The 15907-nt window shown below is 37.4% G+C and overlaps 1 protein-coding gene across 2 annotated transcripts in view; it reads left to right on the top strand.

Moving 5' to 3' along the window:
• Nucleotides 1-15907, top strand: part of FOXN2 (forkhead box N2) — a 58145-nt gene that overhangs the window by 9428 nt on the left and 32810 nt on the right. Inside the window, exon 1 of one of the 2 annotated variants that reach the window (XM_069580454.1) lies at nucleotides 8191-8819. The exons of the other annotated variant lie outside the window; for it this stretch is intronic. The gene's annotated coding sequence lies outside the window, so the exon portion shown is untranslated. Of the gene's footprint in view, nucleotides 1-8190; nucleotides 8820-15907 lie in introns of those variants that run through there. 2 annotated transcript variants of the gene reach the window in all.

The raw sequence follows: 15907 nt of genomic DNA, 5'->3' as shown, positions 1-15907 counted from the left end.
TGATGGACATGAGTTTAAGCAAGCTCTGGGGGATGGTGATTGACAGGGAAGCCTGGCATGCTACAGTCCATGGGGTTGCAAAGAGACATGACTGAGCAACTGAACTGAACTGATAGTTATTTTCTAAAATTTCTAATGCTTTTTACTGTTAAAATGTAGATGCTAAAAACCACCCAAGAAATGTGTAGCTTAGTGAATTATTCTAAGGCCAACCCTCATGTAACCATCCTTCAAGTTAAGGAATAGAATTTTGCCAGCCACTTTAGATGCCCTTTTACATGCCTATTCCAAAGCATAGCTCCTTTTCTTCAAAATGTAACCAGTATTCTAGCTTTTCTGAGAATCACTTAAGTTTCCCAACTATGTATTCTTATACAGTATGGGTAGCCTGTTTCCTCTTTATTTCTTTCTGATTAGCTTTTCTTCCTTTTCATCCTCTGTTTCTCTTAAGGCTTTGTATGTTTATTTTTTCTCTTCTTTACTTAGGTCTTCATTTCTGAAAGTTTTTTCCCCTCTTTCAGATTATTTCTTGAGCTCTGTTTCATTTCTGAGCTTTTCTAATTCTGATATATGGTTTTTTTTTTCATGTCTTAAGTAATTTTTAAGCTCATTTTTGTGTTTGTACTGTAGCAAGAACATTTAACATGAGATCTAGCCTCTTAAAATTTTAAGTGTACAATACAGTATTGTTAGCTATAGAAGCTCTGTTGTACAGCACATCTCTAGTATTGAACATACTCATTTTGTGTGATGGAAACTTTTACCCATGGTCCCTGTTTCCCGTCTGCTTCCAAATTTAACTGTTTTTCTCTTTCTCTTATTGTAACTTTGTGTGATATTCTTCCTCAATGCCTTTCATCATTTCTTTACGTGAAACTAGTTTTCTTGAACTTCTAGGAGGAGGCTTGGTTCTGATAACTCTTTTAACTTCACATTCCTGTTTTTTTTGTTGTTGTTCATTATTTTAAAAATGGTGAATGGCTTTCTGAGATTTCCCAGCTCTGTTCTACTCTGGTTTTCTGTCTGGACTCTCTTTTATCTCTTTTTTCTCTATCCTGCTTAATTTTTTTTTTTTTGCCATTCCTAGTACTTCCTCTTAAGCTTAGAGTTTGTCTTAGAAGAGAGCCCCAAATGTCAAGTTTTGAATGCTCAAAGGGACTGGATTGTTCCATGCTTATAGGAACTGTAGCTTTACTGTAGTCTCCTTGCATTTAGTTTCAGCTTTTGTTCAGTACAAACCGCCTGTCAGTAGTTTCCAGGTCGTTTTGTTCTCAAGTCCCTCCTTGCTTCCCTCTGTCTTCTCCCAGACCCTGACAGAAAGTAAGACTGTGGACTGTTGGTGATTTGTTTAAGCCCTTTGTATTTTGGGGTTGGTGGGGAGACTTTGTTAAACATAGTTTTGTAGATATCCGTATTATCCGTGGGTTTGGGGTTTGCTCTCTAGTTGCTCACTCTGTTTTTATGTGAAGATTTTCAAGGAATCAAAATTTATTACCACCAAAGTTACTATCTTCTCAAAATCCTTTTCCTAATTTAATTTGGGGAGTACGCATGTCTTTTTCCCCTCAAATCTTAACAAAAAACTTTCATTTCTTCTGAAATTATTGCCACTTGATACTGTCCACTGATTGTAGGTACATGTTACAAAACTCTGAACCTATTGTTTTGCTGTGATTATTTATTTGTAATAAGAGAACCTTTAAGAATCTATTAAAGATCCTTTGGGAAATTGTGAAAGGGTCATGGGCTTGCCTTTCTGTTGCGTGTATACAAGTGTTCGTGCTTTGACTTGTAATGCTTTAGCTTTTTCCAGTATTTAAAAGCTAACCTACATTTAGGTTACCATACAGTGATACACCTAGAACCGTTCTTAAATTATGGAGCAAAAATGGGTTAAATACTAAGAATCAGATGCATGTAAGTAAATAATTGCAGTATGAGACATACACTTCTAGACGTAGATTCTAGTGCTGTGGAAACAGTGAGAACTTTCCCCAAGGAATGGGATATAGTGAGGTGGGCTTCATAGTCATAGTGGGGCTTTATTAATGCTGTGTCAGTACCTTTAATAACTCATCTTCCCTATTTTGTCAGACTTTCCCTTTGGTAGTTCTTTATACAAATGGATTAACAGTAGGCTTCCTTTAATTGCAACTTCAAAATAGCATATTGTTCACATGGAATTAAAATCATTGATGTCTTAAAGTTTTCTTTTGTGATAAAATTTCTAAAGTAGAGAAGTGAAATTTAGGAAGTGAAAAGATCACAGAGCATAGTGGAACATAGTATCTAATGTAATATTATTATTGCAGTATAATTTAAATATAATTTTACCTTTGTGTTTCTTGTCTAGTTGGCAGCAAGTTAGAACCAAGTTGTACTTGCTTGAAGTATTCTTCTTAGGTGTGTTGAGCCCATTATTTCCTAGTCTCTTCTGGGTTTTATTAGTTTTTTATTTACTTTATAATATAGAACTTTAGTGTTTATAAAGGGATTTCATGTTGATTATTTCTTTTGCGCTGTTGACACAAATAACCACTGTAAAAAGAGGACATATAAACACATTTAGAACATTGTTAAGAGAGACTGAAAATCCCTAAGAGAAGTTCAGGTGGGAATTACATGGAGGAATTGTCATTAAATGAGGCCATAAATATTAGGGTTTTGATTGAATAGTGGTAGGGAGGGTAAACAATCCAGATGTTGCAGGAGAAAGCAGATATTCTGTTTAATAACATGTATCTTTAATAATTTAGCATAAATATATCTGACGTCAGTTAAGTGTTCATATAAGGTTAGTTTAGTCCTGTTTTAAAGAGGACTTAATTTTATGGTAACTTACTTTTGTGGCGGTGTTTGTTTTTATTTGCCTGTTTATTTTTACCTGTGCTGGGTCTTCGATGCTACATGGACTTTTCTTCAGTTGTGGCGAACAGGGGCTGCTCTCTAGTGGTGTGCGGCTCCTTATTGTGGTGGCTTCTCCTGTTGTGGAGCGCACGCTCTGGGGAGCCCGAGCTGCAGCAGTTGCTGCATGTGGGCTCAGTGGTGGAGGCTCCCAGCACTCGAGGACCGGCTAAGGTAGTTATGGTACACGAGCTTAGTGGTGTGTGTGGGATCTTCCTGGATCAGGGATTGAACCTGTGTCTCCTGCACAGGTAGGCGAATTCTTTACCACTGAACCGCCAGGGGAGCCCCTGTATTGTTTTTAGAATTACATAAAAAATCACTATATTAAATCAGCCATATACAGTCTTAAGTTCTAATTTTGCTTTCCAAATTTGTTATGGGGGCATTAGTAATGCAAGATATCACTGTTTGCCTTTATTAAATTTATTTTGATCATGAATGTGCTTTTAAAAGATGCTTATTTTCAGTGGAACAATTTAATTTACTGTATACTTACTGCATGGCTGACTAATTATGGCTTATATTCAAAGCACTGAAAGCCATATTACCCATAAATAAATTTTGGTGACAAAGAATACCACCTGTTTCTATTCTCATGCCAACCAAATTTATCTTTTTACTTTAGGACATTTGATCTGTTGATTTTTCAGGTTTCTGAAACTTTGTTCCTTTCAAAATAGCTTTTCAAGTACAGTTACAGCACTATCGAAAAACTGAAGTGCTGGTTGGCTTCCTGGTTACAATATGGTGATATTACTTCTCATTCTACATGGTAGAGGTATTTTCCTTCCATGTGTGTTTTGTTTACTTTTCTGTACTGTTTTTTTCAGCTTCTAATGCACTTTTCTTCAGACATTACATTGATCCGTCATCCCAAAGGTTGAGAAGATGGGTCTTCTTAAGCTAGATTTACACCAAAAGCTACTAGTGCTTTTTTTTCTATCATGTTTCATAACATGTAAGATAAACTCGTGCTGTGTTTTAGATACTAATAAAAGTTACAAATTATTTTGTCATTACCTTGCCTGATTGTTTTCAACCCCATGAACTGGGACTCACAGTCCCACCAGGCTTCAATTGTCCATGGAATTCTCCAGGCAAGAATTCTGGAGCGGGTAGCCTTCCCTTCTCCAGGGGATTTTCCCAACTGAGGGATCAAACCCGGGCCTCCTGCATCGCAGGCAGATTCTTTACTGTCTGAGCCACCAGGGAAGCCTTTAAAAGCATTTATTCAGTTCAGTTGCTCAGTCACGTCCGACTTTGCGACCCCATGAATCACAGCATGCCAGGCCTCCCTGTCCGTCACCAATTCCTGGAGTTCACTCAGACTCAGGTCCATCGAGTCCATAATGCCATCCAGCCATCTCATCCTCTGTCGTCCCTTTCTCCTCCTGCCCCCAATCCTCCCCAGCATCAGAGTCTTTTCCAATGAGTCAACTCTTCGCATGAGGTGGCCAAAGTATTCAGCTTTAGCATCAGTCCTTCCACAGAACACCCAGGACTGATCTTTAGAGTGGACTGGTTGGATCTCCTTGCATCCAAGGGTTAGAAATACCTATTTTTCTCAACAGAGAAAATTTTCACTCAACTTAGATCTATTGTGGACTATTTTTTGAAACCAGTGTCTCTCTGTGAAAAGCGGGTTATGTGCTAGGGTTCATTAAGAAAAAGGGTAGTTTGGTCTTTATACAGAGAATATCAGGTTTCTTTACTGGTTTAGAAAAGGCAGAGGAACCAGAGATCAAATTGCCAACATCCGCTGGATCATGGAAAAAGCAAGAGAGTTCCAGAAAAACATCTATTTCTGCTTTATTGACTATGCCAAAGCCTTTGACTGTGTGGATCACAACAAACTGTGGAAAATTCTGAAAGAGATGGGAATACCAGACCACCTGACCTGCCTCTTGAGAAATCTGTATGCAGGTCAGGAAGCAACAGTTAGAACTGGACATGGAACAACAGACTGGTTCCAAATAGGAAAAGGAGTACGTTAAGGCTGTATATTGTCACCCTGCTTATTTAACTTCTATGCAGAGTACATCATGAGAAATGCTGGACTGGAAGAAACACAAGCTGGAATCAAGATTGCCAGGAGAAATACCAATAACCTCAGATATGCAGATGACACCACCCTTATGGCAGAAAGTGAAGAGGAACTAAAAAGCCTCTTGATGAAAGTGAAAGAGGAGAGTGAAAAAGTTGGCTTAAAGCTCAACATTCAGAAAATGAAGATCATGGCATCTGGTCCCATCACTTCATGGGAAATAGATGGGGAAACAGTGGAAACAGTGTCAGACTTTATTTTTCTGGGCTCCAAAATCACTGCAGATGGTGACTGCAGCCATGAAATTAAAAGACGCTCACCCCGTGGAAGAAAAGTTATGACCAACCTAGACAGCATATTCAAAAGTCGAGACATTGCTTTGCCGACTAAGGCCCGTCTAGTAAGGCTATGGTTTTTCCTGTGGTCATGTATGGATGTGAGAGTTGGACTGTGAAGAAAGCTGAGTGCTGAAGAATTGGTGCTTTTGAACTGTGGTGTTGGAGAAGACTCTTGAGAGTCCCTTGGACTGCAAGGAGATCCAACCAGTCCATTCTGAAGGAGATCAACCCTGGGATTTCTTTGGAAGGAATGATGATAAAGCTGAAACTCCGTGTGAAGAGTTGACTCACTGGAGAAGACTCTGATGCTGGAAGGGATTGAGGGCAGGAGGAGAAGGGGACGACCGAGGATGAGATGGCTGGATGGCATCGTGGACTCGATGGACGTGAGTCTGAGTGAACTCGGGGGATGGTGATGGACAAGGAGGCCTGGCGTGCCTGTGATTCATGGGGTCGCAAAGAGTTGGACACGACTGAGCGACTAAACTGAACTGAACTTACTGGTTAGAAGCTAACACCTTTCTTTTTTTTTTTTTAACTTATAAAGCTATTGCTTCATTTTAACTTCTCCAAGAAAGAAATGAACAACTGAGACCCTTTTTTTAATTTAATTTTTTAAAGACAAGTTCCGCAACAGTGTGTATGGAAACTCTATACTGTGTACAAAGAGCACAAAATTTTTCAGATAGAAGTGGCATTTGAACCATGGTTTACACAATGTATCTGGGCAAATTGATTTAGGAGATAAGTGAATTCGGTGGAAGATTACCACACCAGTTCCCCCTCCCCTCCCTGATTTTAATGTTTTCTGCCATTTAGCATGAGTTGGTCAAAGGTTTTTCCCTCATTCAATTTTCTTTTTTTTTTTTTAACCCCTATTTGAAAAACAGTTTCCCTATGAGACAAATCTTTGACCCTTTTGTATTCTGTGTCCTCCCCTCCCTTTCCCTTTCTTGACTGGCAAATGCAGCTGCACACATTTTTTGTTTAGAGACAATGGATCACATGCTGTGTCACCTAAATCTGTGACCAAGAGGCAGTTTTATCCCTCAGAGACCGAAATGCTTCAGTTGTCCTGGATATGTGACATCACGTAGCATTATAACCAAACATGTGTCTTTTTGCAGCCGTACTTTTGGGATTTGAACCTACCCTCTACTCTCAATATTGGATTTTACAGGATCAGTTCAGTTCAGTCGCTCAGTCGTGTCCGACTCTTTGAGACCCGCACGCCTGGACTCCCTGTCCATGTTTATAAAGAGAACCTTAAAACAAAGAATGTATTGTAGGAAAAGGTTGTGAGTTCCTTCAATATGGCTTATTTTTTTCTTACTTGAGAGTTACCAAAGTTATCAGATAATGTGAGCTAGTAGAATATTAAAGTTTCTAGCGTTGTATTTGTTACACAATGCCTTGCAAATAGTATTGCTCAATAAGTGTTACAGTGTTATTACTACCAGTGTGGTATATTAGCAAGAAAATTGTTTTCGTGATTTAAAAATGATGAACTTGAGATTTTGGAAATAGTATCTGTAAACTGCTAAAATATTTAATGGTGAGCTTGTTGTAAGCTTATTGTATTGCTGAGTCAATCTAGTAAATGTAGTACTGTGACTTCAGTCTTGAGTAGTGGTACATTTTATAATTAATTAATAAAAATGGTTTATTCCTAAGGAGATGAAGATGAGGAAAGGAGGGGGAAATTGAGTGGAAATTCCTTTTATTATATAGCATATCTTAATCAGAGACCAAGCTTAAATCACAGTAAAGAACTGAAGTAACTGCCAGGCAATTCTGATAAAATTCATAAACTTCTTGGATCTCTGTGTTAGATATTTTCCGTGGAAAGCATTGTTTAGTCATCTGAGCTAAGTGAATGACAGCTTGTTTCCCCTTGCTCAGGTTGCCGTAGCCTGTCAGATGATGTTTTATATTGGTTACTTTAAGGTGATTGGATGGAAAAACCACAAGTCTGAGAAGGGGCCTACTCTCTGGTTGCTCTTTTGACACTTCTAAGATTGTTTAATTTACTGATAACAATAAGTTCTTGGTGAGAGGTAAAATGACAAGTCAATAGACATGTTTCCAAATGTCTTAAGAGCATGTAAAAAGACATAATTAGATATTGTATGTGTACAAAATTAAATATAACCAAATATCATACTCATTTGTCACAAGTTTTAGGAATTTAGATGTTTAAAGTATTTATAGTGAGACTGATTTTAAATAGGAAGCTAGACTAGTAGGGTGAAAATGGTGAGAAACAACTTTATTTGTAGTTCAGATGCCGCCATATAGCTTGAGATTATCCGTCCCTTGCTTTAAGCATGGGACTGACTGGAAGCCTTCTTCAGGGCCTCTCGGTATGATTGCTCAAGAGAGTTTCAACTTCTTTCTAGTTCTAGTAGAACATAACAGATGGCATGGTTCCTTTTCACTCCAGTGTAGTAAAAGTTTTTTAGAAACAGCAAAATGGTTTTTCTCATTTACCTTTTCTGTATAATGAGGAAAGAAATATTCAATGATGTTCAGGGGTGTAAGAAAAAAATAAATTGTGATAAGTTTGCTTCCTAGTGGTTCAGATGGTAAAGAATCTGCCTGCAATGCAGGAGACCCAGGTTCAATGCCTGGGTCAGGAAGAGCCCCTGGAGAAGGGAATGACTACCTACTTCAATAATCTTGTCTGGAGAATTCCATGGACAGAGGAGCCTGGCATAGTACATAGGGGTCACAAAGAGTCAGACATGGCTGAGCAATTAACACGAATAAACACACATCAAAAATTAGCTATTTTTTGATGTCTTTTTTCAATGCTACTCTTCATTTCCTAAAAACAATTATTATATGATATAATGAATTAAATATAAATTTAAAATTAAAAAATTTTCTCACAAACAACTTACAGATACAGGGTTCTAAGAACTATGATACAGGGAAGATAAAAACAGTTAAAATTGAAAAATGTAACATGAAACTCTAGAGTAATTTGAAAAGGACTTTTAAAAAGTATTAAACACATTTATAGAACTGAATTAATTGCAATTAATTCCTTACTTGCCATGGATTTATTTTACTAAGGTATACATGAAAAAGCTTTTATGTTCATGGGAATTGCTGGACTGAGGGCCTGATTTGGGGGGTTGTTTAATTTTATATACATGAGTCCATATTTTTAAGGTACTATAGATATTATCCAGAAACTTACAATATAGTAATATCTTGAAAGAAATTATTTTGTATATTTTAACTTGGTGAGAATTCTGTAGATTCAGGATAGTAGATTCTGAACTAGTTGGATGTAAATAAAACTATGTATGTAGATGGGGCTTCCCTGGTGGCTCAGTAATAATGAATCCACCTGCCAATGCCGAAGACACAGGTTTGATCCCTGGGTCAGGAAGATACCTGAAGGAAATGGCAATCCACTCCAGTATTCTTGCCTGGGAAATCCCATGAACAGAGGAGCCTGATGGGCTATGGTCCATGGAACTACAGGTGTCGGACATGACTTACCAACTAAACAACAACAAGTATGTATTTATATTCTTGTCCTGTTTTGATTATAGCATTATATTGCCACTGCATCTTTTTATTATTGAGAATGTCATTACTAGTGAAAGCTTAGCATACTTTATTTCATAGGTAGTGTAGTTGGTTTGTTTTTTGTATATATATAAATTCTTTTATTATGTATTAGAATGTTAGCATTAGGCAGAGCTGTTAATAAAGGAACTTAAACTCTTCAGGGGCTATTAATAGCAATCAACTTTAAAAAGTTCTGAAAGTTTCTATATGGTTTAATTCTTTTAGATTATTAAACTAGAAAGGTCTGAAGAAAGATTCTGTCATGTGGCATGACTGGTAAAAGATTGACATAACATAAAGTTCATGGAAACAGTAAAAGGAAGTGAAAGTCACATCATAAAGAAAATGATGAAACTGTTATTGCAGCACTCTTCCGAGAAGTCCTAATTTGTGCCATACCAGCGGATGTCCTTAGTTTAAAAGGAGACCCGTCCTTAATGTTAGAACTTTTTTAAAATTTATAAACTTTAAAACATAAAATATTGTTATGGATCTTATACTCTATTTTTTTAATTTGAGAGATACTATCTATCTATCTATCTATCTATCTATCTATATATATATATACTGCTTCAGAAAGAAACCTAATAATAGTTTAAAAATTAATAATAGTAATAATAATTACCAGCTAGTATTCATTGTGTCCTTACTCTCTACCTCTGTTCTAAGTCCTTTATATTCTCATTTAGTTTGTACTGACAATCCTGTGTAGGTACTGTTGGAATTCTGCATTGATAGGCCTTCTAGTCTGTTGAGTAGCAGAGCTGGAATTTGAACCCAGGAGTATCTCTTCACGACTCATGCTTCCTCTTAAACCCTCTGCTTCACTGCCACCAGATTCTAATATTAATAATAGTGATTTCTATTTTATGACTTTATAATATGAAATTGTCTTATCTTTCACAATTGTAACTTCAAATGTACTGCCTCCTCACGTTTCTATTCAGTGTTTTCTAGTATTACATACATTTATTCCTTTCTCAAGGAAGAAGCCTTTCATTGTATAGTTGTACACTGTTTTACCATATAGCTAGCAACTATGACAACAGAGCCTTAAGTGTAGTAGGAATAAAAGGTTTCTTCTTGAAGGACCAGGAGAGAGCATTCTGAATAGTATAACTTTTATACTTCTCTTTCTCTCTTTTATCATATTACTTTATGTAAAGACATTATACTCATAATCCAGTATAGCTAATATGCTATCTTTGGAATATATTTAAAATTCCTATATGCATTTAGATATTTCTGGCATTTTAGAGTTCATATTATAGTACATTTCCTGCTTAACAGGAGATTATTTATTCTGTATCCTCAACTGTTAAATTATAAGTAGACAAAAAGGGTCTCCTAAGTAGTTGGGAAAAAACTTTCAAAGTTTATGCACTAAATTCATGTACCCTAAGGTGGACTCTTTGCACTTATCAAATCTGTATGAAATTCTAATGAAACTTAGCTGGCTTTCCAGTCTATAGCAGATAATGTTTCTATAATTGTATTTCCATGTTTTTAATAGAATGCTCCGAAAGCCAAATTTTCTTTTAACCCATTGAGTAGTAAAACATAATCTGAACTGTTAGAAGACTATTGATGACCTTTATTTACTCCCTTCTTAGTGTGGATATACATTTTTCTGCAGAAATATTAACATCTTTCTTATGGGGTCCTGTCTCAGACCTCAATGACACGTCATATAACATAGCACATAAACATCGTAGTCCCTTTTTAAAATCCAAAATACTCTATAAATTCTGAAATATATCTGCCCTCAAGGATTTTAGATAAGGGATCATATACCTGTATAATTAGGTACAGTGACTACAGTACAACTGAAAACTAGGATATAGAACTAAGATTAATCCAGTAACTCAAGTGTAGCAAATGTGAGACCTTTCAGTGAAGCAGTGTTTGTAACTGGAATGATACATGGATCTCTTTTAAAGAAAATAATTATAGATCCCATTTTTAGAATCACTGACTTTAGTATCTGAAGTAAGTTTATTTTTGATTGTTTTCCTTTATATTGCTTCTAAAATGAAAGCACAAAATCAAAATTTTTAAAACTTGTGTCCCCCAGAGTTTATCTATGGCAGATACTAATTCAGAAATACTGAGAAAGTGGCAAACAGTCCGATATACTTGAACAATCCCTGTGAGTATTATTCTTTGCCAAATCTTTGTTTACAGTAGCCTGAATCATGTATGTATTGAGTTGCTTCAGTTGTGTCCGACTTTTTGTGACCCTATGGACTATAGTCCACCAGGCTCCTTTGTCCATGGGATTCTCCAGGTGAAAATACTGGAGTGGGTCGTCATGCCCTCCTCCAGGGGGTCTCCCAACCCAGGGATCGAACCCATTCTGCGGCTCCTGCGTTGCAGGCAGATTCTTTACCACTGAGCCTGGGAGAAGCCCTTCATATATGCAACTAGGAGATATATGAACATAAGTGGAGTTGGGAAGGCTAATGATTTTTCTTGCAAGCCACCAAGCATTTCTGAACACTTTGAGTATTTTTGCTATGTGCCAGACAGCCTGGCATTTGGATGAAGAGGTGAGAGGAAAGTGGAGCGGGGTTGGGATGGAGAGAGTGGGCTTCAGAAAACTCAGGTGTTGTCCTGGATGCACTGCCTCACAGGAAATGGTTTTGGCAAAATCACTGGCTCTGAGGCTATTTCTTCCACAGTAAAATGAAAGGGTTGGAGTGTATCTCTCGGCCCCTGTTCGCTTTGGTGTTCTGTGACCTGGTGCCATGGAAACAATACAAACATTGAAGTGGGGCTTAAACTTCACCTTCCACTTGGAACCACATTTTCCCTTTGACTCCTAAGGCTTCTAGATCTGCCTCAACTATGAGAGTCATTAGAGGAAAGGACACAAAGGTAGACTGAGTCAAGACATGCCAGTGGGGCCCCAGCGCAGATCAGGGGCCCCCAGTGTGAATCGTAGTGAAGGGGTTAAAATCTTCTTCCTGTATTTAAAAAGTATGATTTTTAAAGGGGATGAGAAGAAGCACCCTCTTGAACAAAAAATGTACACATGACTTTTAATTACTATCTTTCACCTCCAGGGAACTGTCTTCTACTTACTACCAGCTGGCAATCACTGTCATTACAAGCAACTCTTAGTGATAGTCAAAGTTCTCAAATGTAGGGAAGCAGAAGAAACTTAAGAACCAGTGCCCTGAAATACAGGATAATATACTTCAGAGATAATTGCCATCAGAAACTAATGTAAACTAATGTAAACAGCAACATGGCGAACTAAGTACCTGGACCAGCCTTTCTGCTGAAAACAACCTAAAGTGCTGGATCAAATACATCAGTACTCAGGCCCAAAACTAAAGACTTTAAACCAAACATTAATTGGAAACCCCGTGAGGTAAGCTGAGTACTGAAGCTGGCTATTGCCTTGAAGATATTTACCAAATCAAGTGAGCTTCTATTTTCATGGCCTTGTAGGGGCCCAGGGATCATGAATCAAAACCCAGAGCCAGCCAAAGTAAAAACATTTAGGTCGTCCCCGACAATGGCACTTTACCAAACAGAAAATAGGTATAAGAGTGATCTAGAAATTCTTTCCCAACAAAGAAAGTTATCTTTCTAGAATATTGCTGTGAACAGGAAAAATAAGTCTCTATTGAAAATTTGTTACCACACACCAACCCTGACACTTGTTTGCAGCCTGAATTCACGTTAGACCGCAAGCTAAGGATTTTAACTGATCCTGGATTGTTGCTACTCCCAGGGGCCTGACAGAAGTAGCACAAATCATAATCGTGAAATAATTCCTGTATTGGTAAAGTTTTAATGAAAAAATGAGATGCTTAAAATAAAAGTTTACAAACCATCTAAGGAAATGGGGCACAATATAAGAGAATCTGTAGAATCAGACCTACAGTTAGATCATGTCTTGGGGTTATCAAATGTAAAAGATAAAAGAATATAATATGTTCAGTGAGGAAAAGAGCAAACATTTTGTAAAAGAATCAGAAGTTCTAGAAATGGAAATATATAGTAACTGAAATTAGAATGCAAGGGATAGATAAAAGCAAATAGACCCCATTGAAGAAAAAAATGATATAACGAAAGATAAACCTGAAGAAATACAGAGAGACAAGAAAATGAAAATTATAAAAGAGGTTAGTAAAGGGGAAATATTTAAGAGAAAACATGGAGCACCTTGAAAGGATTATCAGTTTTCAATAGCAATAATGGAAATAGAGACCGTGAAAATAATAAACTCAGTGAAAATAAATCTAGAAACTGACCTACTCTGAAACTGAAGTGAAAGTGTTAAGTCCCTCAGTTATTTCCAACTCTTTGCGACCCCATGGATTGTAGCCTGCCAGGCTCCTCTGTTCATGGATTCTCCAGGCAAGAATACTGGAGTGGGTTGCCATTGAACTACTCTAATTCAACCCAGAATTCTATAGCTAGCAAAAAAAAAATAACTTTTGAGAACAAGGGCAAAGTAAAGACATGCTCAGAGAAATTTGAAAGTTCACTAGCAGACCACTTTTTTTTGTAGATTGAAGTATGATTGATCCAGTGTTAATTTCTGCTTTTTAGCAAAGTGATTCAGGTGTACATATATGTATATACTTTTTCATATTCTTTTCTATTATGGTTTATCACAGGATATTGAATGAATAGAAATACATAACTTCCAAACTAGTAGATGATGAAAAGGTGGAACCAGAGAAAAATAATCCCAAAGAAGGCAAGCGGGATAAGAGAGAAGGAAACAGAATGCAGTAACAAATAAGGTGATACAAGGAAATCCCAGTATATCAGTACCTTATATTTCAAAATGTCTAGCTATATGGGAGTTAGTACAGACACAAAGAAACAGTGAAGAAGGGAATGGCAACCCACTCCAGTGTTCTTGCCTGGAGAGTCCCATGGACAGAGGAGCCTGGTGGGCTACAGTCCTTGGGGTTGCAAAGAGTCGGACATGACTTAGTGGCTAAACAACAAAGAAACAAAAGGAAAACATGTTGTAGGTAAAATGATGGGAAAAGATATAACAGGCAAATATTGCTGCTGCTAAGTCGCTTCGGTCATGTCCGACTCTGTGCGACCCCATAGACGGCAGCCCACTAGGCGCCCCCGTCCCTGGGATTCTCCAGGCAAGAACACTGGAGTGGGTTGCCATTTCCTTCTCCAGTGCATGAAAGTGAAAAGTGAAAGTGAAGTCACTCAGTCGTGTCCGACTCTTAGCTACCCCGTGGACTGCAGCCCACCAGGCTCCTCCATCCATGGGATTTTCCAGGCAAGCGTACTGGAGTGGGGTGCCATTGCCTTCTCCAGGCAAATATTAATGGAATGAAAACTGGGATATCATTTGAAATAGACTTTTAAGGCAAGTAGAATTACTAGAGATAAAAGAGTTGATACACAATCGTATATGTTTCACTTCTCCGTGAATATATAGAAGTTTTAAATTTATGTGCAACTAATAATCAAAACCACAAATAAAACATACTAATAGAACCACCAGGAAAAATTGACAAGTTTCACCAGTGTAGTCGGAGATTGTAATATATCTTCCTCATTAATTGGTAAAGAGAGCAGACCCCCCCCCCAAAAAAAAACAATCAGGAATATGGAACACTTAAACAATGTAGTTAACAAGTTTCATCCAATGGACATATATTGCATCCAATCGCTGTAGAAACATCAGCTGAATCATCATGAAAATCAACACCAACTGGACCATCAAGCAAGTTTCAACAAATTTCAGAGGATTGGTATGCTATAAATCATTAAAGTTAGAAATCACTAAGAAAAAAAATCCCATGGAAATTAGGATATATTCTTTTAAATAACTTACGTATGAAAAAGGAAATGTTAATGGAACTCTTGCTGCCCTTTGTCTAGAAAGTGTTAAGTCATTCCTCAATTTTGCGTGTGGCAAACACAGTCCTGAGAAATGGGCCACATAAATGTCTTTCATTCTTGGCATACCTGGTGAGAATGTTAGAGTGCTAAGAGCCAATGATGGATTGGTTCTCCCAACAGAAAGGACAAAATTTTTAGTAAGTGATGCTGGAACAATTGTGTATTCATATGTAAAAGATGAAATTGAATTTTAAAAAATACATCCATACATTTTGGGGGTGAATTGAAGACTTAAATGTGCAAGGTGAAAGCTATAATACATATAGAAGACCGTATGGGATAAAACTTCTATGAATTTTGTATACAGAAGAAATTCTTAAATGAGAAACAAACTATAATAACTATATAAAAAAAGGGTTAATTCACCCTATTAAAAGTTGAGAACTTTTTCAGTAATAGGCAACAAAAAGACAAACCATATAAATAGGGAAAGATATTTGCATTACATATAAAAATTAGTATCCAAACAATACAAATGTCTTCAGTAGACACTTAATAGAAAGGGGCACACACTTAATAGAAATGGCACACACACGAAAATTATATATATATTTATATATATATACATTTGCCTTCTAGGTTTCTTTTGTACTTGAAGAGATAGTCAACTCCATTAATAATATGGGCGATGCAAATTATACCACAGTTCAGTTCAGTCGCCGTGTCCAACTCTTTGCGACCCCATGAATCGCAGCACGCCAGGCCTCCCTGTCCATCACCAACTCCCGGAGTTCACTCAGACTCACATCCATCGAGTCTGTGATGCCATCCAGCCATCTCATCCTCTGTCGTCCCCTTCTCCTCCTGCCCCTAATCCCTCCCAGCATCAGAGTCTTTTCCAATGAGTCAACTCTTCGCATGAGGTGGCCAAAGTATTGGAGTTTCAGCTTTAGCATCTTTCCTTCCAAAGAAATCCCAGGGCTGATCTCCTTCAGAATGTTCAAGGAGATACAAATTCACAGTCATCAGGTTGGCAAAAATTTCTTTGATGGGTTCATGGAGCAAACAGTATACTTGTACATTCCTGGTAGTGATCTGTCATTAGCAGGTAAAGTTGAAGAAAAGAGTACTCTGACCCAGTAACCCTGCTGCTTCACATGTATTGTGCTTTTAGAATTTCAGAAAACTTGTTTAC

The sequence above is a fragment of the Ovis canadensis genome, chromosome 3 (assembly GCF_042477335.2).
Source record: "Ovis canadensis isolate MfBH-ARS-UI-01 breed Bighorn chromosome 3, ARS-UI_OviCan_v2, whole genome shotgun sequence".
In the NCBI taxonomy this organism is placed as follows: domain Eukaryota; kingdom Metazoa; phylum Chordata; class Mammalia; order Artiodactyla; family Bovidae; genus Ovis; species Ovis canadensis.
This window is presented reverse-complemented; position numbering and strand designations above follow the sequence as displayed.